General features: G+C 46.1%; 1 long non-coding RNA gene across 2 annotated transcripts; it reads left to right on the plus strand.

The window, feature by feature from the left end:
* The first annotated feature begins 632 nt into the window (after positions 1–632).
* On the plus strand, positions 633–24,124 carry LOC130358079 (uncharacterized). 2 transcript variants are annotated; one of them, XR_008889406.1, is made up of 5 exons: positions 633–771; positions 14,501–14,639; positions 15,410–15,685; positions 15,779–15,913; positions 23,636–24,124. It is a non-coding gene; the product is annotated as an uncharacterized LOC130358079 (long non-coding RNA). The 2 variants fall into 2 exon arrangements; XR_008889405.1 differs by lacking the exon at positions 23,636–24,124 and having other exon boundaries at positions 15,779–16,016.
* The last annotated feature ends 1,434 nt before the right edge of the window (positions 24,125–25,558 follow it).

The raw sequence follows: 25,558 nt of genomic DNA on the forward strand, positions 1-25,558 counted from the left end.
GAGGTGCCTAAAATGGGCACTTTTAATCACTAGATAAAATTTCACCATGTATAAAATCCAGTGCTCAAATTGACCAACACCAACTCAAAGAAGAAAAAAACAGTAGATCGAGGACCTAGATAAGTACTCTCAATTCCAACTAGATATAGCATAGGTATACCAAAGGTTGTATAACCCACAGATAAATACAGCATAGGCAACTGTGGATTAATTCTAGAGTGATACTGACTACCATCGGCCAGGGACCACACCAGGGTGTGCCCCAGTGGAACCTCTTCACTATTACCTGTGCTGCCCCCTCATCACTGGTGACGACCCACAGGAGTTTAGGATTGCCCCGTGGGACCTTTTTATCTACTGTACTGTGCCAAGGGCCGCAGTCAGGGGGTACATCAAGTACTCCAGTAAGGGGCCCGGGCCCCCGCTGCACCCCCTGCAGCTGCCGCAGCACAGAAGTAGGGGACTGCTGTTTACACACCGGTCTCCTGCTTCTATGGCCGGTCCAGGATGAATTAAACTATAAGTGCGCCTTACAGACGCACCTATAGTTCAATTCGGCGCTCGGGCTCGGCTGATTGACAGAGCGAAGAGCCATTGGCTCCCCGCCCTGTCAATCACTCTTTTGGGCCGCCCACAATTGCAGGCGCCGACAAGAGGCCCGGGCTTCCATCCTATGCGCTCCGGCACATGAATGATGTCATCATCATGCACCGGAGCACAGCCCGGAGATGAAGACAGAAGAGAAGAGGCCATGGACCGCGCGGGAGCCAGGTAAAGATGTTTTTTTTTTTTTAATTGTTCCCTAAGGGGGCTACTTATTTCTACCAAAGGGGGCTACTGATTTCTAACTAAGTGCTCTACCTATTCCTACCTAAGGGGGCTACTGATTTCTACCTAAGGGGGCTACTGATTCCTACATAAGGGGGCTACTGATAACTGCCTAAGGGGGCTACTGATTACTACCTAATAGGGCTACTACTATTAACACCTAAGGGGGCTGCTGCTATCACTACCTAAGGGGGCTACTGATTACTACCTAATGGGGCTACTACTATTAACACCTAAGGGGGCTGCTGCTATCACTACCTAAGGGGGCTACTGATTTCTACCTAAGGGGGCTACTGATTCCTACCTAAGGGGGCTACTGATAACTGCCTAAGGGGGCTACTGATAACTGCCTAAGGGGGCTACTACTATTAACACCTAAGGGGGCTACTGCTATCACTACCTAAGGGGGCTACTGATTAATACCTATGGGGGCTACTGATTACTACCTGAGGGGGTTGCTGATTACCACCCAAGGAGACTACTGATATTAATACCTAAGGAGGCTGCTGGCTATTACTACTTAAGGGGTGCTGCTGGCTATCGCATAGGTGGGGAGGAGTCGGGTGTGTGTGTGTGTGTGTGTGGGGGGGGGGGGGGGGTTTCAGGTCTTGAGCTATGTAAGGGGCCCCAAAATTTCTGAGGACAGCCCTGACTGTGCCAAGACTGTAGCATTCCCCCTAGGCCCAGCCATCCTGCAGATGCGTATCCCCAGTTATTGCCACTGATTACCCCTCCTCCCCGTCCAGGAAGGTCACTTAACTCCCACTCCTCAATCTTAAAGGCCGAGTACATCTGAAAGTCAAAGTTTTTTTTTTTTCCCAAAAAGAGCAGCTACAGAGGAATGAGAAGGCCTATCTATGATAGCTGCTTTGTTTTTACATCTATAGCATCAACTCTGCTATATACACTGTTATACAATATGCTTTGCCTAATCCCAATCATTGGTTTTATAGCATATAGCTTGCTCCAGATAACGCAGCATGATCTATATTACATAATGTAAGCCCCATATGTGAAAACACCTGGATTGTTTATAGCGAGGACCCCTTTAACAATAGTTCAATCCTGGATTCATGTAAGTATTTCTTTTTAGTTTTGCCGATTCCCCAGTACCGTTAGGGAAGTAACACATAGCCTGAGTGAAAACTCCCTATAGAAATATATCATTTCTGAAGCCACACTTTACAACAGTGCTCACGCTTTACTACAAAGGTGAGGATTTATTAAGAATGATGTGAGATCACATAACATTCAGCATTCACACTGTAGTACAGAACATTCACATCTTTTTACATTGCTGCCTGCAAGTACAGTGCTTTGTTGTATTCCCAGAATCCTATGGAACTATTTTAGTCAACTGCATATTAGGATGTTATTCCAGTATATTTGTCATTTTCATGACTCCAGCCATAAAATTCCTCATCTGGCATATAGAAGTTGTGTGTTCAGGGCAGTACAAGCGATACTGCTGTTAGGGGCACAGAAAAATACAAGACCCAATCTCTTCTATGAGCTGCTACCCACCAGTCGCATTATGGTAAGTAGAAAGTGTTATGAACAAATTGTAAGTGCCTTGTTTAATAGGGAACGATAGGCAAACTTTGTTCCCAATGTGGTGCCCTTTACTTCACATAAGGAATAATGCACAGACCCCCATGGACCCACCAAATACTTAGTATGGGAATGAGAGGCGGCTAAAAGATCATATAATTCCCCTTAAAATCAGTGGTTCACTAAGCTTTAGATGAAGTCACAAAAGTACCCATGGTGATGCAATAAAGTTTTATAGCCATGATAGGGAGTTCAGAGGTCCTGTCCATTTGTTTAGACAAGACCATGGAAAGAAGCTGTAGATGATTCCATGTTACGCCCACAATTCCTGCCCTTATGTCAACTGACTGGCTACATTGGCAATATAAGTGCTAGCCCAGAGGCCCTGGGTAGTCGTATTCTGGCTCCTAAGTAGTCATATACCCTACATAGGTACAGATTAAACTAGTAATGATTATTTAGGGTATCTACTATGGTGTACATACCATAAAAAAGCCATATAGATGCTATAGAGCCCCTGGACTGAGAGACCCAGAAGGCTCCCTACTATTCCTACAATGTCAGAAACAAGAACGTGAAGAATTGGAGGCAAATAGGTACCAAGCCCAAGGTGGTTAGGGGCATGGAACCCACAAGGGGCCACATCCCTGGCTCAAAGGTGAGGACAAATAAAGGTCATATCAAATCTGTAACCCAGTCAGTAATACTGTATCTGCAATTCATGTAAATTCTCCAAATTATAAGCAAATATAACAGAAACAAGAGAGTATAAGATGATTTCCTTTTATTCTGGAGACAAGGCCGAGACAGATGGGTCTATATTATGTGAAAGTTAAGTGGGTTTATGGTTAGGATTAGCAGATGTGGATTTATGGAAATGTATGTCTCCCACTTCCAGTATGTTCAGTGATCCTCACAGTGAATTCAGATGGATAAAGACATGAACAATCAATTACAAAAAGGAAATAGTCTTGGTAATGATGATGAATCAAAAGCCTTTCAGGTAATTGTATGTTATCATTTTGTGTCTTTAGTTTCTATGACGATTTATGGGTCTCCATGGTTACAGACTACAAACTCTGTGTAGTCTGATTCTGCAGTCATATTCCCTTATATGTTAGCAAGAAGAAAAGGATAATGATCGCAGGAAACATAGACGATTGTAGGTGGAAAAAGACCACCGGTCCATCTGGTCTGACCTTTATTTCCTTTTTATTTTATTCTTAGGATAGATATATGTTTCTCCCAGCCATTCACTTTATTTACTGGATTTACCAACCACATTTGCTGTACATTTGCTCAAGGATGAGAATGGGATCCACTCTCCAAGGCCCTATTGTAGTCGCATGGACTGGCTTTGTGGAATGTGCTGCATTACATTATGGATTACCATTTTATGTTGTCCCCTAGTTTTCCCAGCAAAAGCCTGACTACTAGCTCCTGGGCAATATCTTTAATATTGTTTCCCACTTACTATGAGCCTTATCGTATTATTTATTTATTTATTTATACAGCGCCTACAGATTCCGCAGCACTTACAATTATGGGGTACAAACAAAGACAAGTATCAGACATAAAATTACACAATAACTATTCAAACAAGTAGTGTGAGGATATGTTGGGGATATGTTGGGGATATGTTGGGGATATGTTGGGGATATGTTGGGGATATGTTGAGGATATGTTGAGGCCAATTAGAGACTGTTATAGGCCTGTCTGAAGAGATGTGTTTTTAGGCCATGTTTGAAACTATGGATGTTGTTGTTGAGTCTGAGGGATTGAGGGATAGCATTCCAGAGAACCGGTGCAGCACGAGTGAAGTCTTGGAGACGGGAGTGAGAAGTTCGGATTATAGAAGATGTTAGTGTGAGGTCATTAGCAGATTGGAGAGAACGTGTAGGATGGTAGACAGAGATGAGAGAGGAGATGTACGGAGGTGCAGCATTGTGGAGAGCTTTGTGTGTGAGACTGAGGATTTTGTACTGTATTCTGGACTGAATTGGTAACCAGTGTAGTGACTGGCACAGGGAGGAGACATCGGTGTAGCGACTGGAGAGGAAGAAGAGTCTGGCTGCGGCATTAAGGATGGACTGGAGAGGAGAGAGTTTGGAGAAAGGAAGGCCTATTAGTAAAGAGTTACAGTATTTGAGGCGGGAGTGAATCAAAGCAATAATGAGAGTTTTAGCAGTTTCAGTAGTGAGAAACGGGCGGATTCTGGAAATGTTTATGAGATGCAGGTGACAAGAACGTGAAAGAGACTGAATATGCGGAGTGAAAGACAGATCAGAGTCAAGTGTAACTCTTCTTATGTGGTAGACAGGCCTTTGGACACATTAAGACGCTAATGCCCAGTCGTTACTGCTATTCCTATACCCTTTATAGTAGGGTTTTCCAAACTAGGTGCTTTCAGAATTAGTGTGCCAGCAGCAGTCCTCAGGTGTGTTACAGGATCGTCCAGTCGCACAGCAGCCGCCACTGCTCCATGCAGCTGTACTTGCACTGGCGGTCAGTGCCACAACCAGTGGTGTCTGCAAGTGACGCCTCTGATGTCGCGATGAGGAGCGGAGCAGGACGACATCACTCGTCAAAACCACCAAGCCTGCACCAGAGCCTGCTGGAGCTTATCTGACAGGCACAGGCCTAGTGTGTAATGGTACAGCGGAGTTGGAGTGAAAGAAGTAGCGGGGGGGGGGGGGGGGAGGGCACAGGGGTTGATAAGGAAATTATTGAAGTGGCATAGAGGGTGATAAGGGGGGAAGGAAGTGGCATAGGGGGTGATAAGGGGGAGGGGTGAAGTAACATGACATGATAAGGGGGGGGGGGGGGGAAATGCCACAGGGAGTGATAAGGGGGGAATGAAGTGGCACAAGGGGTAATGAGGGAGGAATGAAGTGGCAAGGGGGGTGGGGTGATAAGAAGAGGAATGAAATGCCACATAGGGAGATAAGGGGGAATAAAGTTGCACAGGAGGTGATAAGGGGAAAGAAGTGGCACAGGGGATGATAGGGGGTAGTGAAGTGGCACAGGGGATGATAAGGGGTAGTGAAGTGGCACAGGGGATGATAGGGGGTAGTGAAGTGGCACAGGGGATGATAGGGGGTAGTGATATGAAGTGGCACAGGGGATGATAGGAGGTAGTGAAGTGGCACCCGGGATGATAGGGGGTAGTGAAGTGGCACAGGGGATGATAGGGGGTAGTGAAGTGGCACAGGGGATGATAGGGGGTAGTGAAGTGGCACAGGGGATGATAGGGGGTAGTGATATGAAGTGGCACAGGGGATGATAGGGGGTAGTGAAGTGGCACAGGGGATGATAGGGGGTAGTGAAGTGGCACAGGGGATGATAGGGGGTAGTGATATGAAGTGGCACAGGGGATGATAGGGGGTAGTGAAGTGGCACAGGGGATGATAGGGGGTAGTGATATGAAGTGGCACAGGGGATGATAGGGGGTAGTGAAATGATAGGGGGTAGTGAAGTGGCACAGGGGATGATAGTGGGTAGTGAAGTGGCACAGGGGATGATAGGGGGGAGTGAAGTGGCACAGGGGATGATAGGGGGGAGTGAAGTGGCACAGGGGGTGATAAGGGAATGAATGAAATGGCACAGGGGTAATAATGAAATGGTACAGGGAGTTATAAGAGGGGGGGCACAGGGAGTGATGAAGGGGGAAAGAAGTGGCACAGGGGATGATAAAAGGGGAATGAAATGGCAAACAAGGTGATGAAGAGGGGGATGAAATGACACAGGGGGTAGTAGCCATAGTGTGCCATAGGATGCGCAACGTGGTACATGCAATTGGCGGTGTGGCGAGGGGTGTGTCAGCAAACTATGTATGTCTAAAAAGGTGTTACCAACATAAAAAGTTTGGAAAGCTCTGCTTTATACCTATGTCTGTGTTTTGTGAATATGCATTAATTCCATTACAATCGTATCATTGTATACCCAGACAATCATGTTGGTAGTCACTCCTTGCTCCCAGAGATTGCTGAATACAGATAAGATGACAAATAGTGATATTTCTGATTTCAGACTATAATTCTCTAACACAGAGATCCCCAACCCAGTCCTCAACCCCCACCAACAGTCCAGACTTGTTTGGGGACCACTGCTTTTAAACACAATAATGAGATAACAGTGTGTACAAATTAGGAACAGTAGGGGGCGCCTACAAACCAGACAAATCTAGAACTCTATATGGTTTGCCTGGTAGATTTGGAAAGCATTTATCCAACCTTTTCTTAGAATAGTCCATCAATAGTACATTGATGGGGGGGGGGGGTCTGACTTCATATTCCAACACAATCAGCTGTTTAAAGAAGCCAAATCTCTGCACATCACTTTCAGTAGCACCTGTGCTTGGTATTATAGTTTACTATGGTTCCTAAGATTACATAGAATGGGACTGAGCCGTAATACCAAGCACAGTGACTGCTTAAAGTATGGAAGACAGTGGCTGAGAGGGCATAAGTGTCTGTTCATTGGGGGTCCAACTGCTGGGAACCCAGCAATCACCTGCCAGCACCCCAGCTCTCCCCTCAGGGCTCGTGTATCCTCAGCTCTCCCATAGAGATGTGCAGACCACCGCTTGTGCAGACCATCGCAGTCAGTCCCAGTGATCAGACCCCCCCCCCCCTCCAGACACTTATCCCCTATCCTGTGAATAGGGCATGTGTTGTTCAATACCGGAGTACCCCTTTAAAGGGTTACTCCGCCCCTAGACATCTTATCCCCTATGCATAGGATAGGGGATAAGATGTCTGATCGCGGGGGTCCTGCCGCTGGGGACCCCCACTTTGGTAGCTCTTGGGGGGTGTTGATAGTGGTGGTATTGTTTTGGTAAATGAGGGGTTAATCTTAACCCTATAGTTCGTGACGCCAGGCTGGGGGCTGGTATGCTGAGGTAATTCTCCGGCCTATCGCCGCCCTTCCCAGAAACGACAGGTGCATGTAATGAAATGACTGAAGGTCCACAATGTACTTGAACTTGGGTAACTTTACTTAAGTGCTTGCGGTACATCCAATGAACAGTGACAGTCTCAGGAATACAGTCTTTATATAGCTCAATGACTGGAAATTGTTATGGACCTTGAAATAGATTAAAGTCTCCGGATTTAGGGTAATTATTGCAGATCGGACTCTTGCAGAGTGCGTGGGGATTGATACACTCAGAATTTAGAAGTTATCGACCGTTGCCGCAAGGTTCAGGCCTAGACTCACAGATCTCAGCAGCGCAGATGCTTCTTGCTTGCTTGCACAGGAACAAGAGAGCGAGAACATGGCCGCCGCTCCCTTATATGGGCAGGGGGCGGGGCTAATCTGATTGGTCCGAACATCTGTCACTCACTGTTACAATGAGTGATGGGATTGACTACGTCACAAGGACCTCCAAAGGTCCTCAAGCAGAAATACCATAGAGTTCACTTAACCACGTGACACGCAGGTCCTGTTACGCTATAGACAGGTAATTAACTATTTATAGGCATTTACATAATATTTACATGCTTCCCAAGTAGGCTATTGGAGCAATAACTATCTGGATGAGAGGTGACTAGGGGTGAACTAGACAATGGGGACCCCGACGTCCTAGGGACTCTGGCTAAGAGGACCCACCCACGCAGGTACCGGATAGGATACGGTACCGGGATACCACACCCACGATCTCTCCTGCAGCACCCTGTGTCATCTGCTGCACGGAGCAAACTTCGCTCTGTGCAGCAGATGACACAGGGTGCTGCAGGTGAGAACATGGAGGTCAACAGCGGCAGGACCCCCGCGATCAGACATCTTATCTCCTATCCTATGCATAGGGGAGAAGATGTCTAGGGGCGGAGTACCCCTTTAACCTTAGATTTATGTATGGGAATACATGGTATTTAACAGCTAACACATATCTCCCATCATGACCCCATAGCTGAAAGCTTGACAGCCATCTCTAGTGGTCTCCAATCTGTTGCAAAACTAAAAGCTGTCAGGACATGCTGGGAGTTGTATTTTTGCAACAGCTGGAGGCACCCTAGTTGGAAAACACTGGTCTTTGGGTTGACCTTTTGTCCTGTAAAGATTGTCCTCCTGTACCAAATATGCATGGTATATGACAGTGGTCTTCAACCTGCGGACTTCCAGATGTTGCAAAACTACAACTCCCAGCATTCCCGGACAGCCGTTGGCTGTCCGGGCATGCTGGGAGTTGTAGTTTTGCAACATCTGGAGGTCCGCAGGTTGGAGACCACTGGTATATGATATTAACAAGAAGGTATATACCATAATGGCACACCATGGAGCCCTTGGACAAAGTGAGCGCCATCTTGGTTGGTCCCATTTCTTTATTTTATTGGTAGGAAACTGAACTGACAGTAAATTAATGGAGGGGATATTGATGGGTCATGGAAAGCAAAGGGTAAATAATCACCAGGCCTTTCTGTGTTGGGGGAAAAAATCAGATGCCAAAATAGGAAGCAATATTGATATTTGCCATGGGGCCCCATTCCTTCTATGTGGCCCGCTAGTAATCAATGTGCCATCAATGTTGGTAGCAGGAAAAACCATATGGCTATGTCCACACAGCAGAATTTCCACACAATTTCCAGGTTGCTGAACAGAATTGTGGCATTTTGGTGGAATTTCTGTGTTTTCTAAATGAAATTCAAGCCCCATTGAGTTCAATGGGAATGGGACTGCGGTACTCCGGTGTAAAACTATTTTTTTTTTTTTTAAACAACTGATGCCAAAGAGTTAAACAGATTTGTAAATGACTTCTATTAAAAAATCTTAGTTCTTCCATTACTTATTAGCAGCTGTATACTACCGAGGAAATTCTGGATTTTTTTTCTGTCACGACCACAGTGCTCTCTGCTGACACCTCTGTCCATTTCAGGAACTGTCCAGAGCAGGAGAAAATATCCATAGCAAACCTCTCCTGTTCTGGACCGTTCCTAAAATGGACAGCAGAGGTGTCAGCAGAGAGCACTGTGGTCGTGACAGAAAAGAAATCCCAAAAGAAAAGAATTTCCTCTGTAGCATACAGCCGCTAATAAGTACTGGAAGGATTAAGATTTTTTTTTTAATAGAAGTCATTTACAAATCTGTTTAACTTTCTGGCACCAGTTGATTAAAAAAATAAAATAAAATAAAAGTTTCCACCGGAGTACCCCTAATTTAGGCGGATTTCTGGCGGAATTCCTCCGCAGGATTCCGCATGGAATTTCTGCCGTGTGAACATGACCTATAGCATCAGGATCAGTTTAGGGTCCTTATTATTTCCTATTTAATGAAAAGTATAATATTTGCTTTTTCCAATATAAAGTGATGCGCCAATCGTACAGATGTCTCTACTAGACTTTGAAACATAATGCATAAAGAACAATTTTTTCCTTCTCTTTTTTTAATTTTACGAGATGTCTACGTGGTTGAAATATAACCATGAACTGTTCCTAGAACATACTAGTGGAAAAACATGAAGTTCCTGCAATATGTAACAGCTGGGTCACAAAAGAAACACCATGAAAGGGAGATCATATGGAAAGTGTTAGGCATTCCATCAAGTGGATGCGGTTGAGTGGCTTATGGAGAAGTGTGCACAGAGCTACAATGTGCAGAGACATAAAAGTGGGAAGAGTTCCTTGACCTCATGTGTCAGACGAGATGGAAGGAGCTCCTGTTGTTTGTCTTTTCTTGTGTCTTGGCCAGCTGCTTCCCATCAACCTCTATCTTCTCTTTCTCATGCACCGGGAGTTTTATGTGCTCCAACTTGACTCTCTTCTAGAAAATGTTGTTTAGACTGTAGATAGGAATCACACGTTAAATCCTCTGTGGTTTATCTGGATGCCAGGCTGTATGTTCTCTGTCAACCTGCTGCACCGTCATGTCTCATCTCATTCACCTATGGACAGTATCTCGACAGTAATAGCCCCAAACGGCCACTTTGGGGGCAGATTTATCCATAAAATTAAAAAAATGTTGTAAATTTTTAAATGTCTTTTGGCCCGTGATAGATGTCTTTAATAAAAACAAAGTTCTTCACCACATCTTAAAATCAAATGCAGGTTATAAGCCTATGGGAAGGCAAGCATGACATGGGTGGGGGGGGGGCAAAGGGGTGAAGACGTGGAGGGTAGATGTTATAATCTTTCCCGAGCGATCAGCTTTGGTGGCAGTGCAGGAAAATGTGTGTTAAAGGGTACTCTGCTGCCCCGGCGTTCAAAACATTTTGTTCCGAATGCTTGGAGCAGGGAGGCGGGGTCGTGACATCAGGCCATGCCATGGGGTCGTGACGTCATGCCATGCCACGCCCTCTCAATGCAAGTCTATGGGAGGGGGCATGGTATGATGTCACGAAGGGCGTGGCCGTGACCCAGAACCCGGCCACCGGCACCCAGCGTTCTAAACGAATGTCGCAGGGGTCCCAGTGGCAGGATCGCCGCAATCAGACATCTTATCCAGGGGATAAGATGTCTAGGGGCGGAGTACCCCTTTAACTCTTGATTTATTGCTTAATATGTTTTCCAGAAAAAACTCTATCTTAGTACTTTTTCCCCCCTTGGAATTAAATAATAATCAACGGCATAGTGACCTCACCTGTGCAGTTCTGGTCCTCTGGTCTGTGCTCCTGTGCAGTTCTGGTCCTCAGGTCTGTGCTCCTGTGCAGTTCTGGTCCTCAGGTCTGTGCTCCTGTGCAGTTCTGGTCCTCAGGTCTGTGCTCCTGTGCAGTTCTGGTTCTCAGGTCTGTGCTCCTGTGCAGTTCTGGGGTCCTCAGGTCTGTGCTCCTGTGCAGTTCTGGTCCTCTGGTCTGTGCTCCTGAGCAGTTCTGGGGTCCTCTGGTCTGTGCTCCTGTGCAGTTCTGGTCCTCTGGTCTGTGCTCCTGGGCAGTTCTGGTCCTCAGGTCTGTGCTCCTGTGCAGTTCTGGTCCTCTGGTCCGTGCTCCTGAGCAGTTCTGGGGTCCTCTGGTCTGTGCTCCTGTGCAGTTCTGGTCCTCTGGTCTGTGCTCCTGTGCAGTTCTGGTCCTCAGGTCTGTGCTCCTGTGCAGTTCTGGGGTCCTCTGGTCTGGGCTCCTGTGCAGTTCTGGTCCTCTAGTCTGTGCTCCTGGGCAGTTCTGGTCCTCTGGTCTGTGCTCCTGTGCAGTTCTGGTCCTCAGGTCTGTGCTCCTGTGCAGTTCTGGGGTCCTCTGGTCTGTGCTCTTGTGCAGTTCTGGTCCTCTGGTCTGTGCTCCTGGGCAGTTCTGGTCCTCAGGTCTGTGCTCCTGGGCAGTTCTGGTCCTCTGGTCCGTGCTCCTGAGCAGTTCTGGGGTCCTCTGGTCTGTGCTCCTGTGCAGTTCTGGTCCTCTGGTCTGTGCTCCTGTGCAGTTCTGGTCCTCAGGTCTGTGCTCCTGTGCAGTTCTGGGGTCCTCTGGTCTGGGCTCCTGTGCAGTTCTGGTCCTCTGGTCTGTGCTCCTGGGCAGTTCTGGTCCTCTGGTCTGTGCTCCTGTGCAGTTCTGGTCCTCAGGTCTGTGCTCCTGTGCAGTTCTGGGGTCCTCTGGTCTGGGCTCCTGTGCAGTTCTGGTCCTCTGGTCTGTGCTCCTGAGCAGTTCTGGGGTCCTCTGGTCTGTGCTCCTGTGCAGTTCTGGTCCTCTGGTCTGTGCTCCTGGGCAGTTCTGGTCCTCAGGTCTGTGCTCCTGTGCAGTTCTGGTCCTCTGGTCCGTGCTCCTGAGCAGTTCTGGGGTCCTCTGGTCTGTGCTCCTGGGCAGTTCTGGTCTTTTGGTCTGTGCTCCTGTGCAGTTCTGGTCCTCAGGTCTGTGCTCCTGTGCAGTTCTGGTCCTCAGGTCTGTGCTCCTGTGCAGTTCTGGGGTCCTCTGGTCTGGGCTCCTGTGCAGTTCTGGTCCTCTGGTCTGTGCTCCTGGGCAGTTCTGGTCCTCTGGTCTGTGCTCCTGTGCAGTTCTGGTCCTCTGGTCTGTGCTCCTGGGCAGTTCTGGTCTTTTGGTCTGTGCTCCTGTGCAGTTCTGGTCCTCTGGTCTGTGCTCCTGGGCAGTTCTGGTCCTCTGGTCTGTGCTCCTGGGCAGTTCTTCCTTCTTCTGGTGAAGTCCCAGTCTGCTTTGCTCTATGAGTGGAGAGCAGAACATCACCAGAAAAAGGAAGAACAGTACAGGAAATTGAACCAGAATACAGTACAGCTGCAGCACCAGGGGAGTGGGTGAGGTAAGTATGGGGGCATTTTTGTTATTTAATTCCACAGGGAGGCATAGAGTTAAGTTAAAAATGTTATTCTGGAAAAAGCTGAAGAGTGGGAGTGTTGGGGGTCCTAGGAACTGGTGCTAAATTTGGTGGGAAATTCAGCAAAGATATGTTTCCACTCAGTTATTATGGTTGTTCTGGCTTATTTTGGGCTCCGGCTGGGTGGTGTTCCATGGGTAAAATTTGCTATTTATTATACTGGCAGCTAGGCCTTTGGGCGCCCTTAGGCACCAGGACCTGTGTACAGTTGTTACTTCTACGTGCCTCTGGCTATCCCCCTGGCTATTAGGGAAAGGACACTGGCACACATTCACTATTCCTCATGCGCCATAATTACGCTTCAAAAAGCGCAATTGTGGCACACAGCAATTGAGAAACATTTATTATGCTGTGTGAACGCCAAAATGAACAGGAAAATGGCCTGACCAAAGAGTGTGGCCTAGTGAGAAAGAGCTTGGCCTAAAATGATGTGACATTACCTTTGCCTAAAATTATCCAACTAATGGTTGGTATAATCTAAAATGTGACAGTGCAAATGTAGACCGGATAGTCTATGAATGCGCCAGATTGATCACTCTGGCTGAAACCCTGTGATAATGTCACGATTCGGCTGGCTGGAGGTGGATCCTCTGTGCCAGAGAGGGATTGGCGTGGACCGTGTTGGTGGACCGGTTCTAAGTTGCTACTGCTATTCACCAGAGCCCGCCGCAAAGCGGAATGGTCTTGCAGCGGCGGTAGCAACCAGGTCGTATCCACCAGCAACGGCTCAACCTCTCTGACTGCTGAAGATAAGCGCGGTACAAGGGAGTAGACAAGAGCAAGGTCGGACGTAGCAGAAGGTCAGGGCAGGCAGCAAGGATCGTAGTCAGGGGCAACGGCAGGAGGTCTGGAACACAGGCTAGGAACACACAAGGGAACGCTTTCACTGGCACAATGGCAACAAGATCCGGCGAGGGAGTGCAGGGGAAGTGAGGTATAAGTAGGGAGTGCACAGGTGAACATACTGATTTAGCCTGCTGCGCCAATCAGTGGCGCAGTGGCCCTTTAAATTGCAGAGACCCGGCGCGCGCGCCCTAAGGAGCGGGGCCGCGCGCGCCGGGACAAGACAGACGGGGAACGGGTCAGGTACGGGAGCCGGGATGCGCATCGCGAGCGGGCGCCTCCCGCATCGCGAATCACATCCCGGCTGGGAGTGATATTGCAGCGCACCCGATCGGCAGGTCTGACCGGAGCGCTGCGAATGAGAGGATGCTGCGAGCGCTCCGGGGAGGAGCGGGGACCCGGAGCGCTCGGCGTAACAGATAAATCTAGCTCATTTGTCTGTCCATATAAATGTGTACTTAGAATTAAACAGTTTTAGTAAATTCCTCCCATTGTGTACTAGTATCATATTTTTGCTTTTATTTTATTTTTCTAGGCTTGAAATACTTTAATGGTACAATTTACATGATAACTAGTTAAAGTCAGGTTTACATATTAAACGCACATCAAAAAATATACCAATGTTTTCATAATTGGTTCTTTAGAAACCCACACCGCCAAGACCGTATAGAGAAATGGATTTGCTTACATCCAGCAGGTTCACCAGATATAATGTAGCTCTCATTGGTCTTTGAGATCATGCTGGGACTTCCTGCTGAGAGAGGGGAAGATGGAGCTGCATCATCCAGTGTATTAACCCAGAGTTGTTCAAGAAATGCTTTTTTTGCCCAATTATTTTCTCAAGAACGTGTCAGTTATGCTGCATTGGAATTCAAGTATCTTTTTTTTTTTTTAAAGTTTTTAAGTATTTTTAAGCATTTGCCTTTAAAACTATCTGTATAAATTACTAAGAGCATTGCCGCTGTCCTAACCCTTGGTGCACATGCAATTGGCAACTACGTTATAATGGTAAAATATGTTCTTGTTCACCTTTTCAGCTTAGACATTGAACCGTGACCCTTAAAAGGTTTGGGAATTCCTGTGGAAGCACAAGATCCTGGATTTCACTCTTCATGAACATCAGGTATTAATCAATGATGCGGTTGTGCTGCGTACACATGCTGGACCACTGTTTATGTAAGTGTGTCCTGATACAAGTGGAATAAGTCAATTACGTGTAATGTTTATGGAATGAGCTTGGTGGACGCTCCTGATCTCCAAAGACAAGGAGGTCTGTGAATGCTTAGAGCTCACAACAGAATTGCTGCAGACACTGCGGCTTAAGTTGACCGATATAACATGTAACACAGAGCACAAAGTACAAAACAACATATGAACCCAATGGAGGAGCGGGCAAACATTTCACATGACCTTCCATCCATGAGGTGTTTACCCCCATTTATGTTGTTATAGTATAATGGAGTTTTTCCTGCAACTAAAAAAAAAGCAAACGTGTGGGCCCAAATGTAAATGTGTGGTCCCAAATTAAGTTAGCATACCACCTCCCTTTTATATTCAGGAGAACTTTACTATTATTATGAGGTTTCCTTTACTACCCCTTTGGGCTGCACAGAGTACTCGACCCACCCAATACAATAAGAATACTTCACAAGCAGCAAAAGTGCAACCCTTTGTGCCCCAACAAGAAATATTGCTACTCTTAGTGCCCCGTATAGTAAGATTGCCCATTTGTGTCCCACATAGTATTGTTTCCTTACTTTGTGTTTCACAGTAATAATGCTCCTTCTTGTGTCCCACACAGTAACAGAGCCCAACAATTGTACAATTGTACATAGGCCTATGAGAATGTTGCGCGTATGATGCTGTTGTGTATACTGGTATAATACTTTATGTTCCAAGTTATGTTGTGCTACCACTTTTTTGATCACCTGTTTTCTGTTTTCCAGCTTGTATAAAGAGGTGCCAGTACTAGCACAGGCCCAAGTATAGTATAATGTTGATGGGTGTGTGTGGTGGCATTGTGTGTGTGGTCACAATGCTGGTTGGAGAGGCCAAAGTGGAGTGCTTAAAAGGGGAGAGCTTTGGTATAGAAGGAGAAGACCATGTGTGGTCTAACCGCGTGAGGTGCCATAGGAGTCTGACGAACAAGCATGAGCGAAGTAGGCCAAGATCCAGACCCACTGCAATCTACACTTATGACAAGTCCAGACAACACGTCAAAGGTTTATTCAAATGACACTGAATAGGCAGAAAGGTAAAAGACACAATATGACTTTTCTTTCTAACCTGTTTTCTTTACTTTCTTTGTACGACAGCGAAGTGTCATTGGTATCTACACACTCAATATCTGGTCATTTGGATTACCAAGTATGAACACTACTCCATGAACAAACCAGTGGAAGGGAGAAGCGCCGAACAGGAGATCCCTTTTCTGTTTTCCCACATTGCTGGTAATGTAGAGGTCAGCTATATCATTTTGTTCACCCCCCAGGGTGACATGCGCTCTTGTGACTTGCACACTCAGGTATCAGCTATTCTAAAAAATTCAAAGGAAAAATGTCTTCAGAAGGTGTCACCATTACTGAGCTATTCTTCCTCTATGTGTAGGCCAAACCTACAGAGATGCATTAAATTCCACACATTTTGTTCTGTTCACAATGACCCTTTAGTGCCCCCCCTCCCCCCATCCACCATTATGTAATGATGGCATTTGGTGCTTTTGTTCATAAGTTTTCCTCTATTTCCCCAGTACATCTGTGGAAAATATATCAAAACTGCTTAGATTTTTTTTTTCTCAGCGCTCTTTATTCCATGGTATATAGGATGAGACATGAGCAAAATACAGCAACTTTGGTACTCCCCCCCCCCCATTTCTTCCCCTATGTTAGAGCAAAAACCTAACGTTGGGATGCAAATTGGTTACTATGGTAGACAGACATCTTTACTAAGCCTCCATGCCCGCCATGTTAAATCTGAGGCAGGCTGTACTAGCATAGCAGTGACTGCATTGCTCCATTTAATGCCATAGCATTGCATTGGTCAGTATAAGCAATCTAATGACAATGAGGTCTGTGAATGCTTAGAGCTCACAGCAGAATTGCTTCAGACACTGCAGCTTAAGTTGACCCATATAACATGTAACACAGAGCACAAAGTGCAAAACAACATATGAATCCAATGGAGGATTAAGCCTGAGCCACCATGCATTTCACATAACCTTCCATCCGTGGGGCCTTTATCCCCATTTATGTAGTTATTGTATGGAGTTTTACCTACAAATTAAAAAAATTATAATTGGGGCCCATAACAGGAAACAAAAAAAAAATACTTTGCAAAATAGGTACTATATCAATTTCTTTCATGGTCACATGTCTTTAGAATCAGCTCCTAAAATTATAAATACAGTGGGGCAGATTTACTATAGAATGGCATTTTCTGAACTGGTGTGGAGCTTATTTGGGGTGGAGTAATTATAGGATTATTGCACATACCTCTTAATAAATCAGTGCAAAGAGTCGCAAATGTGTTGGCCCAAATGCAAATGTGTGGTGACCCAGTACAGGATATTGTCCTGTCCAGTAAACGTAGCCTCAGGCACTACCAGTGTCACTGTTCTGGGCCCACTACTCCAGGGTAAATTGTATATTGTTATATTGCCATTTTGTGTTAAATATATATAGTTTAGTTGTGTGAGGAGTCTAGTTACAGCTAATGGGAGCTGAGGTACCGTGTGGAGAGGAGGCCTGAGAAGAAGTCTAAAATCTACAGCCACGCAATTTACAAGCACCCCATCACACAGGTACAGTCTCAAGCCTGGTGATAAGCTTGAAGCTCCAGGGGAATATTCTTGTGACAGCATGGGTTGTCACAAGTCTAAAGTATTAAATCTGCAACAACCATAATACAGTCAAGAAGAAGTAACTACAAGTTCCAGCAAAGTAACAGGCTCCCAAGGGTTACTCTGCATCTTCTCCGCTCTGATCAGTCTCGTAAAGGATATTACCAACATTCCTGCCTCAGTAAAAAGTTTTCAGTAAAAAGTATATCTGTGGTCATTATTGTCCCCAGAGTTTGGCCCAGGAGAACTGTCTAAACCTTGGAGCGTGATGTTTAACGCTACTCTGGTGTCACAAACAGTACATCACCCCAGTAGTACACCACAACTGTGTTGGCCCAAAAGATGCTGGATTACATCTTTGATAAATCCTGTATTATCCATTTTTGCTTTTTTCCATTTTGGGTCCTTTTCAGACTTTCTTTTTATGTGTGAACAGATTCTGTGCTAATTCTTCCTTGGGTTGGAAGAGTTAATGCTCTTAACCAATGACAGCTCTGCCTGTACTCTGAGCTGGTTATTAGTTTTACCTTTGCTATGTCTGTTTTAGTCTGTTAGTTAATATCTGAGTTTTAACTATGGTTTGATTCCTGTTTTTTATATCAATTTTAGTCTGCTTGGTTTTAAGTACATCTGTTGGCTTTAAGTACCTTGTAATATCTTAGTCTGTGTTCACACTGTGAGTCTTGCTTGTACGCATGCTCTGTATTTAGTATTCCTGTTAAGAGTCCTGACCCGTATTCCTCCATGTTATGGAGTTTGGTTTTGTAATATTCCTGTTTGGTATACTGACCTATATTCCTCCATGTTTTGGAGTTTGGTTTTTGTGGAGTCTTTTCAGACTCATCCTGTTTTCAGTCTAGTGTTCTGTGTATTATATTTCTGTTTCCTTCTAGGCTAATATCCTGATCACATGGTGGCGTTTGCCCACTGGCTAGAAGTCTATTTGGTGTTTATATTGTTCTTTGTTCAGTGTCCAGTATGAACAGTGTTCTATGTTTTCTGACCTGTTTAGTGTTTTACATTCAGTTCATCTGTTCATCCCCTGCATCTCCTGGTTTCTGCTGTATACTTTTTCCATATCTAGTCTTGTTCATTTATTCATATCTGCCGTTTATCTTGATTCCGTTTTCTGAACTGTATGTTAGAACGCTATATCCTGCCCTGTTTGTACATTTATATCCTGTCTGGTTTTTCTGATTATTTGGTTGTTTTCCCGTTATGTTTCTGACCGGTCCCCGACTATGTACAGTATTATTTGTTTACCTCTACACCCATTGCACTTTAGCGTAGGGAGGGTTGTCAATCCGATGTTTAGGGCGGATGGGCAAGTAAGCAGGGAGAGTGTTTCTAGGGACAGCTTAGGGCTCATTCTCCCTGTCCACCCCGGGTCATGACAAATCCCTCCCGCTCTGCAATCTAAACTTTTGATGCCTGGACAACATGTCAAAAGTTTATTCATATGACATTGATGTTTTAATGCCTATATTCCTCCTATAAAACAGCAGAAGTGTCTTCGGTATTTACATACTGAAATCTCTAGTAATTTGGATTAGATGGAGGTAACCAAGTATGAACACTACTTCATGTACACACTAGTGGGAGCGAGAAGCGCCAAAAAAGACATACATTTTTCTGTTCTCCCACATTGCTGGTAATGTTGAGGTCAGCTATGTTATTCTGTCTCCCCCCCCCCTCCCCCGCCCCCCCCAGGGTAATATGCGCTCTAGTGACTTTCACACTCAGGTATGAGCTATTCTAAACAATTTCAAGGAAAAATATCTTCAGAGAGTGTCACCATTACTATTCTTCTGCTATGTGTAGGCTCAATCTACAGAGGTGCATTAAATTCCCAGTTCAAAATGACCCTTTGGTGCCCCACACCATTATGTAATGATGACATTTGGGGTTTTTGTTCATACGTTTTGCTTAGTTTCCCCAGAAAATCTGTATTTTTTCCTTATGGCTTTTTATTCCCTTCTTCCAATGTGATGTAACACAACCAAAAACCATCAGTTTTGATATTTTTTTACCTATGTTGGAGCAATAACATATTGTTGGGATGCAAATCGTTTACTATGGTAGTCAGACGCCTATAATAAGCCTTCATGCCCGCCATGTAAAAATTGAGGCAGACTGTACTAACAGAGCACCCATTGAATTGATCCAACTTTGAAAACACAAGCTCAGGGAGGACAGAAACCTCCCGAGGAGCAGAAGGGCTATATTCAGGAGAACTTTATTATTATTTAGTTTCCTTTACTACCCCTTTGCACCCTATACAATAATATTAATCTTTGTGCCTGTCACGATGCCGGCTGGCAGTAGGTGGATCCGCTGTGTCAGCGAGGGATTGGCGTGGACCGTGCTAGTGGACCGGTTCTAAGAGGCTACTGGTTTTCACCAGAGCCCGCCGCAAAGCGGGATGGTCTTGCTGCGGCAGTAGCAACCAGGTCATATCCACTAGCAACGGCTCAACCTCACTGACTGCTGAGAAGGCGTGGGACAGAAGGACTAGGCAGAGGCAAGGTCAGACGTAGCAGAAGGTCGGGGGCAGGCGGCAAGGTTCGTAGTCAGGATGGATAGCAGAAGTTCAGGTACACAGGCTTTGGACACACTAAACGCTTTCACTGGCACAAGGCAACAAGATCCGGCAAGGGAGTGCATGGGAGGAGATCAGATATAGCCAGGGAGCAGGTGGAAGCCAATTAAGCTAATTGGGCCAGGCACCAATCATTGGTGCACTGGCCCTTTAAGTCTCAGAGAGCTGGCGCGCGCGCGCCCTAGAGAGCGGAGCCGCGCGCGCCAGCACATGACAGCAGGGGACCGGGACGGGTAAGTGACCTGGGATGCGATTCGCGAGCGGGCGCGTCCCGCTGTGCGAATCGCATCCCCAACGGCCATGACAGTGCAGCGCTCCCGGTCAGCGGGACTGACCGGGGCGCTGCAGGGAGAAAGACGCCGTGAGCGCTCCGGGGAGGAGCGGGGACCCGGAGCGCTAGGCGTAACAGTACCCCCCCCCTTAGGTCTCCCCTTCTCTTTGTCCGGTAACTGCCTCCCCTGGGATGAGGACACCGGGAAAGAATGGAGGGTTTCCTCAACGGCAGGCAGTACAGCAGGAGTGGGAATGGGGAGGGAGGGCAGAGGGCGAGGCCTGGCACGGGGCAGTGTGACACCAGGACGGGGGCCATGGGGAGGCACAGAGGCTTGCCTGACGGGACTGGGAGGGGGGGAGAGGCACTTCCTGTGGCAGGCAGAGTCCCAGTTCCTGATCTCCCCGGTGGTCCAATCAAGGGTGGGAGAATGAAGCCGGAGCCATGGCAGACCGAGGAGGACCTCAGAGGTACAGCCGGGGAGAACGAAGAGCTCAATCCTCTCGAGGTGGGGTCCAATAGACATCAGGAGGGGTTCTGTGCGGTAACGCACGGTGCAGTCCAATCTGGCTCCGTTGACCGCGGAAATGTAGAGCGGCTTGACGAGACGGGTCACCGGGATGCTGAATTTATTCACAAAGGACTCCAATATAAAATTCCCAGAGGCACCAGAGTCCAAGCAGGCCACGGCTGAAAGGGAGGAGTTGGCTGAAGGAGAAATCCGCACGGGCACCGTGAGACGTGAAGAAGCAGACTTAGAACCAAGAGACGCCACACCCACGTGAGCTGGGTGCGTGCGTGCGTTTCCCAGGCGTGGAGGACGAATAGGGCAATCCACCAAGAAATGCTCGGTACTGGCACAGTACAGACAGAGATTTTCTTCTCTACGGCGATTCCTCTCTTCCTGGGTCAGGCGAGACCGATCCACTTGCATGGCCTCCTCGGCGGGAGGCCCAGGCGTAGACTGCAAAGGATGCTGTGGGAGAGGTGCCCAGAGATCTAAGTCTTTTTCCTGGCGGAGCTCTTGGTGTCGCTCAGAAAAACGCATGTCAATGCGGGTAGCCAAATGGATGAGTTCTTGGAGGTTGGCAGGAATCTCTCGTGCGGCCAGCGCATCCTTGATGCGACTGGATAGGCCTTTTTTAAAGGTCGCGCAGAGAGCCTCGTTATTCCATGATAACTCGGAAGCAAGAGTACGGAATTGGATGGCGTACTCGCCCACTGAAGAATTACCCTGGACCAGGTTCAACAGGGCAGTCTCGGCAGAAGAAGCTCGGGCTGGCTCCTCGAAGACACTCCGGACTTCAGCGAAGAAGGACTGGACTGTGGCTGTGGCAGGATCATTGCGGTCCCAGAGCGGTGTGGCCCAAGACAAGGCCTTTCCTGAAAGAAGGCTTACTACGAACGCCACCTTAGACCGTTCTGTAGGAAACAAGTCCGACAACATCTCCATATGCAGGGAACACTGAGACAAAAATCCACGGCAGAGTTTAGAGTCCCCGTCAAATTTGTCCGGCAGGGACAAGCGTAGGTTAGGAGCGGCCACTCGCTGCGGAGGAGGTGCAGGAGCTGGCGGAGGAGATGGTTGCTGCTGTAGCAGAGGCAGAAGTTGCTGTAACATGGCGGTCAACTGCGACAGCTGCTGTCCTTGTTGGGCAATCTGCTGCGATTGCTGAGCGACCACCGTGGGAAGATCAGCGAGACTTGGCAGCGGCACCTCAGCGGGATCCATGGCCGGATCTACTGTCACGATGCCGACTGGCAGGAGGTGGATCCGCTGTGTCAGCGAGGGATTGGCGTGGACCGTGCTAGTGGACCGGTTCTAAGAGGCTACTGGTTTTCACCAGAGCCCGCCGCAAAGCGGGATGGTCTTGCTGCGGCAGTAGCAACCAGGTCGTATCCACTAGCAACGGCTCAACCTCACTGACTGCTGAGAAGGTGTGGGACAGAAGGACTAGGCAGAGGCAAGGTCAGACGTAGCAGAAGGTCGGGGGCAGGCGGCAAGGTTCGTAGTCAGGATGGATAGCAGAAGTTCAGGTACACAGGCTTTGGACACACTAAACGCTTTCACTGGCACAAGGCAACAAGATCCAGCAAGGGAGTGCATGGGAGGAGATCAGATATAGCCAGGGAGCAGGTGGAAGCCAATTAAGCTAATTGGGCCAGGCACCAATCATTGGTGCACTGGCCCTTTAAGTCTCAGAGAGCTGGCGCGCGCGCGCCCTAGAGAGCGGAGCCGCGCGCGCCAGCACATGACAGCAGGGGACCGGGACGGGTAAGTGACCTGGGATGCGATTCGCGAGCGGGCGCGTCCCGCTGTGCGAATCGCATCCCCAACGGCCATGACAGTGCAGCGCTCCCGGTCAGCGGGACTGACCGGGGCGCTGCAGGGAGAAAGACGCCGTGAGCGCTCCGGGGAGGAGCGGGGACCCGGAGCGCTAGGCGTAACAGTGCCCCATATAGTAATAGTTCCCCTTATTTCTCCCAAACAGCAAGATTGCTGTTACGCCAGGTCCCTGTTCTAGAAGAAGCGGCATAATTGCGAAATGATCGTTGGGGTTCAGGTGTAGGTATGGTTTGGCACCCTTTATTGTTTACTTTTGGCAGGTATTATTCTTGTATCCTACCAGCTACTGCGGCATTTACTCCTTATACTTGTATTTTTTTATGTATTTGAGTCCTACCATTGTCCTATATCTTTGTATGTCCACTAGTGCCTATTTATTGCTACTATTTTTTTTGTTTTAATTTCACTATCTATTTTTTATTACTTAATTGCATTAATAAAGTTTCTTTTTTACATTCTATTACTTTCATGTCTGCACACCAAGTCAAAAGTTCATTTTAATAACATTGATGCTTTAATGCTGTAGCCTATAGCAACCAATCAGCTTCCTTCTTTCATTTTTCACAGGCTTCTTTAAAATGAAAAAGCGATTGGTTGCCATGTGCAACTGCACCACTCATCCTCTGAAAAGATTTTGATAAATTTCCCCCAAATATGACTTTTCGTTCTAACCTGTTTTCTTGACTTTCTTTGTGTACAACAGTGACGTGTCTTTGGTATTTACATGCTCAAATTTCTGGTAATTTAGATGTCAGCTATATTATACTGTTCACCCCCAGGGTGATATGCGCTCTCAAGACCTGCACACTCAGGTATCATCTATTGTAAACAATTCCAAGGAAAAATGTCTTCAGAAGGTGTCACCATTACTGAGCTATTATTTTGCTATGTGTAGGCACAACCTACAGAGCTGCATTGGATTCCACACATATTGCCGCCCTGTGCAAAATTACCCTTTGGTGCCCCCAACCCATTATGTAATTATGGCATTCTATCTTTTGCGCATGTAGTCGACTCATATGTACTAATATAAACTGTAGTGGATTGAAATGTACTAATAGATATATATATATATATATATATATATACTTGTCTATTTCTCTTTAACTGCATACAGAGATCCTCCTCCAGCTGAATTGCTCCCTCCTCCTTCACCTGAAATGCTCCCTCCCATCGAGAATCAAAGATGGTGTTGGAATGTAGCAGAGATAAGAGATGTAACTTTCTAGATGAATACGTTGAAGGAGTTTTAACCAATTAGCTATTTTTCACACCCAATTTACCTAACTTCCTGCACACAGCATTGTATAAGCTATAAAAATCCCCTGTAGTATCAACTCAGCTGACTCAGTGGTCTTTCTTAGCTCTTGCACCACTTCTGATAAAACTAATGAGGAAGGGGCAGATCTTCACTGGGTACAACAAGGATCTATTTCACTCAATTTTCCCAGAACATGTGTGAAAAATAGATCAAAATTACTGTGATGTTTTGTTTTCTCATCACTTTTTATTCCATTCTTTATGAGATGTGACATAAGCAAAAAAAAAAGAGTAATTCTGGTACCTTTTTTCCCACTTTTTTGACTGTATTGGAGGAATAACTTATTGCCCGGATGTAAATCGGTTACTATGGTAGCCAGATGCATTTACTAAGCCTCTATGCCCGGCATCTGAGGCAGGCTGTACTAGCAGAGCACCGACTGATTTGATTGATATAATGTCAAAGAATTTCATTAATCAGTATACGCAATCTAACGATTACTTATCCTAGGCGTACTTAAAATGTGTTACATACATAATTTATTTATTTATTAATTAAATATTTAAAAAATATCCCCTAATAAAAATCAAATCACCCCCTTTTCCCATTTACAAATAGGAAAAAAGCTATTTGGTATCACTGCATGTTTTCCTTAGTTCTAACAGCAGCACACACATACCCAGTTGTGCTGATAGTTAGGATGAAAGGTAATGGTTAAGTTCTAAGGGTAATTTGTTCTAACAGCAGCACAACTGGGTATTTGTGTGTTTCTAGTTAGAATGCAAGGGAATAAAGCACAATGGCATAAACACAAAAATCACCCAAATTACTAAATTTTGATTTTTCAACAGAAAAAAGAAGAAGAATATTAAGCGATAATAAGGTACAGCCCATAGACCGAAAAAAAAGTTATATGGGTCAGAATAGGGCAATTTTATGCTGGATTCACAAATAGTATTTTTGTCAATATTTTAGCTATAACCAGGAGTGGAACCAACAGAGAAAAAACGGGAACGAAAAAACTAACGGGAAAATGTTCACCTTTTTCTATATTTGGACTCACTCCTGTTTTTGCCTAAAAATACTGACCAAATTACTATATGTAAACCCAGCCTTAAACCCTTTAATTCCTTGTCTTTGTTTCATGTTCATATTATACTGATTGAGGTATTGAACGTCAACGATCCCTGCTTAGCGTGTTTCTCTAGCAACTTTTACCCTCAAGTTTTTTTTCTGGGTCTTAGTGCCTTCTTCTTGTTTCTTTTGTATAGCTTAGTTCAGGGCTAGTGTAGGGACATTACAGGGACCGCTAGCTTAGGTTTTTGTCTCAGTTTTGATTAGTTAAAGGGGTACTCCAGTGAAAACCTTTTTTCTTTTAAATCAACTGGAGCCAGAAAGTTAAACATATTTGTAAATTACTTCTATTAAAAAATCTTAATCCTTCCAGTACTTATTAGCTGCTGAATGCTACAGAGGAAATTCCTTTCTTTTTGGAACACCGATGACATCACAAGCACAGTGCTCTCTGCTGACATCTCTGTCCATTTTAGCAACCGTGCATAGCAGATGAATGCTAAGGTCAGCATGGTGGCTCAGTGGTTAGCACTGCTGCCTTGTAGTGCTGGGGCCTTGGGTTCAAATCCCACTAAGGATAGCAATAAATAAAGACTTATTATTATTATTATAATAACGTCAGCAGAGAGAACTGTGCTCGTGATGTCATCAGAGAGCATTCCAAAAAGAAAAGCATTTCCTCTGTAGTATTCAGCAGCTAATAAG

Source organism: Hyla sarda, chromosome 2 (genome assembly GCF_029499605.1).
Source record: "Hyla sarda isolate aHylSar1 chromosome 2, aHylSar1.hap1, whole genome shotgun sequence".
In the NCBI taxonomy this organism is placed as follows: domain Eukaryota; kingdom Metazoa; phylum Chordata; class Amphibia; order Anura; family Hylidae; genus Hyla; species Hyla sarda.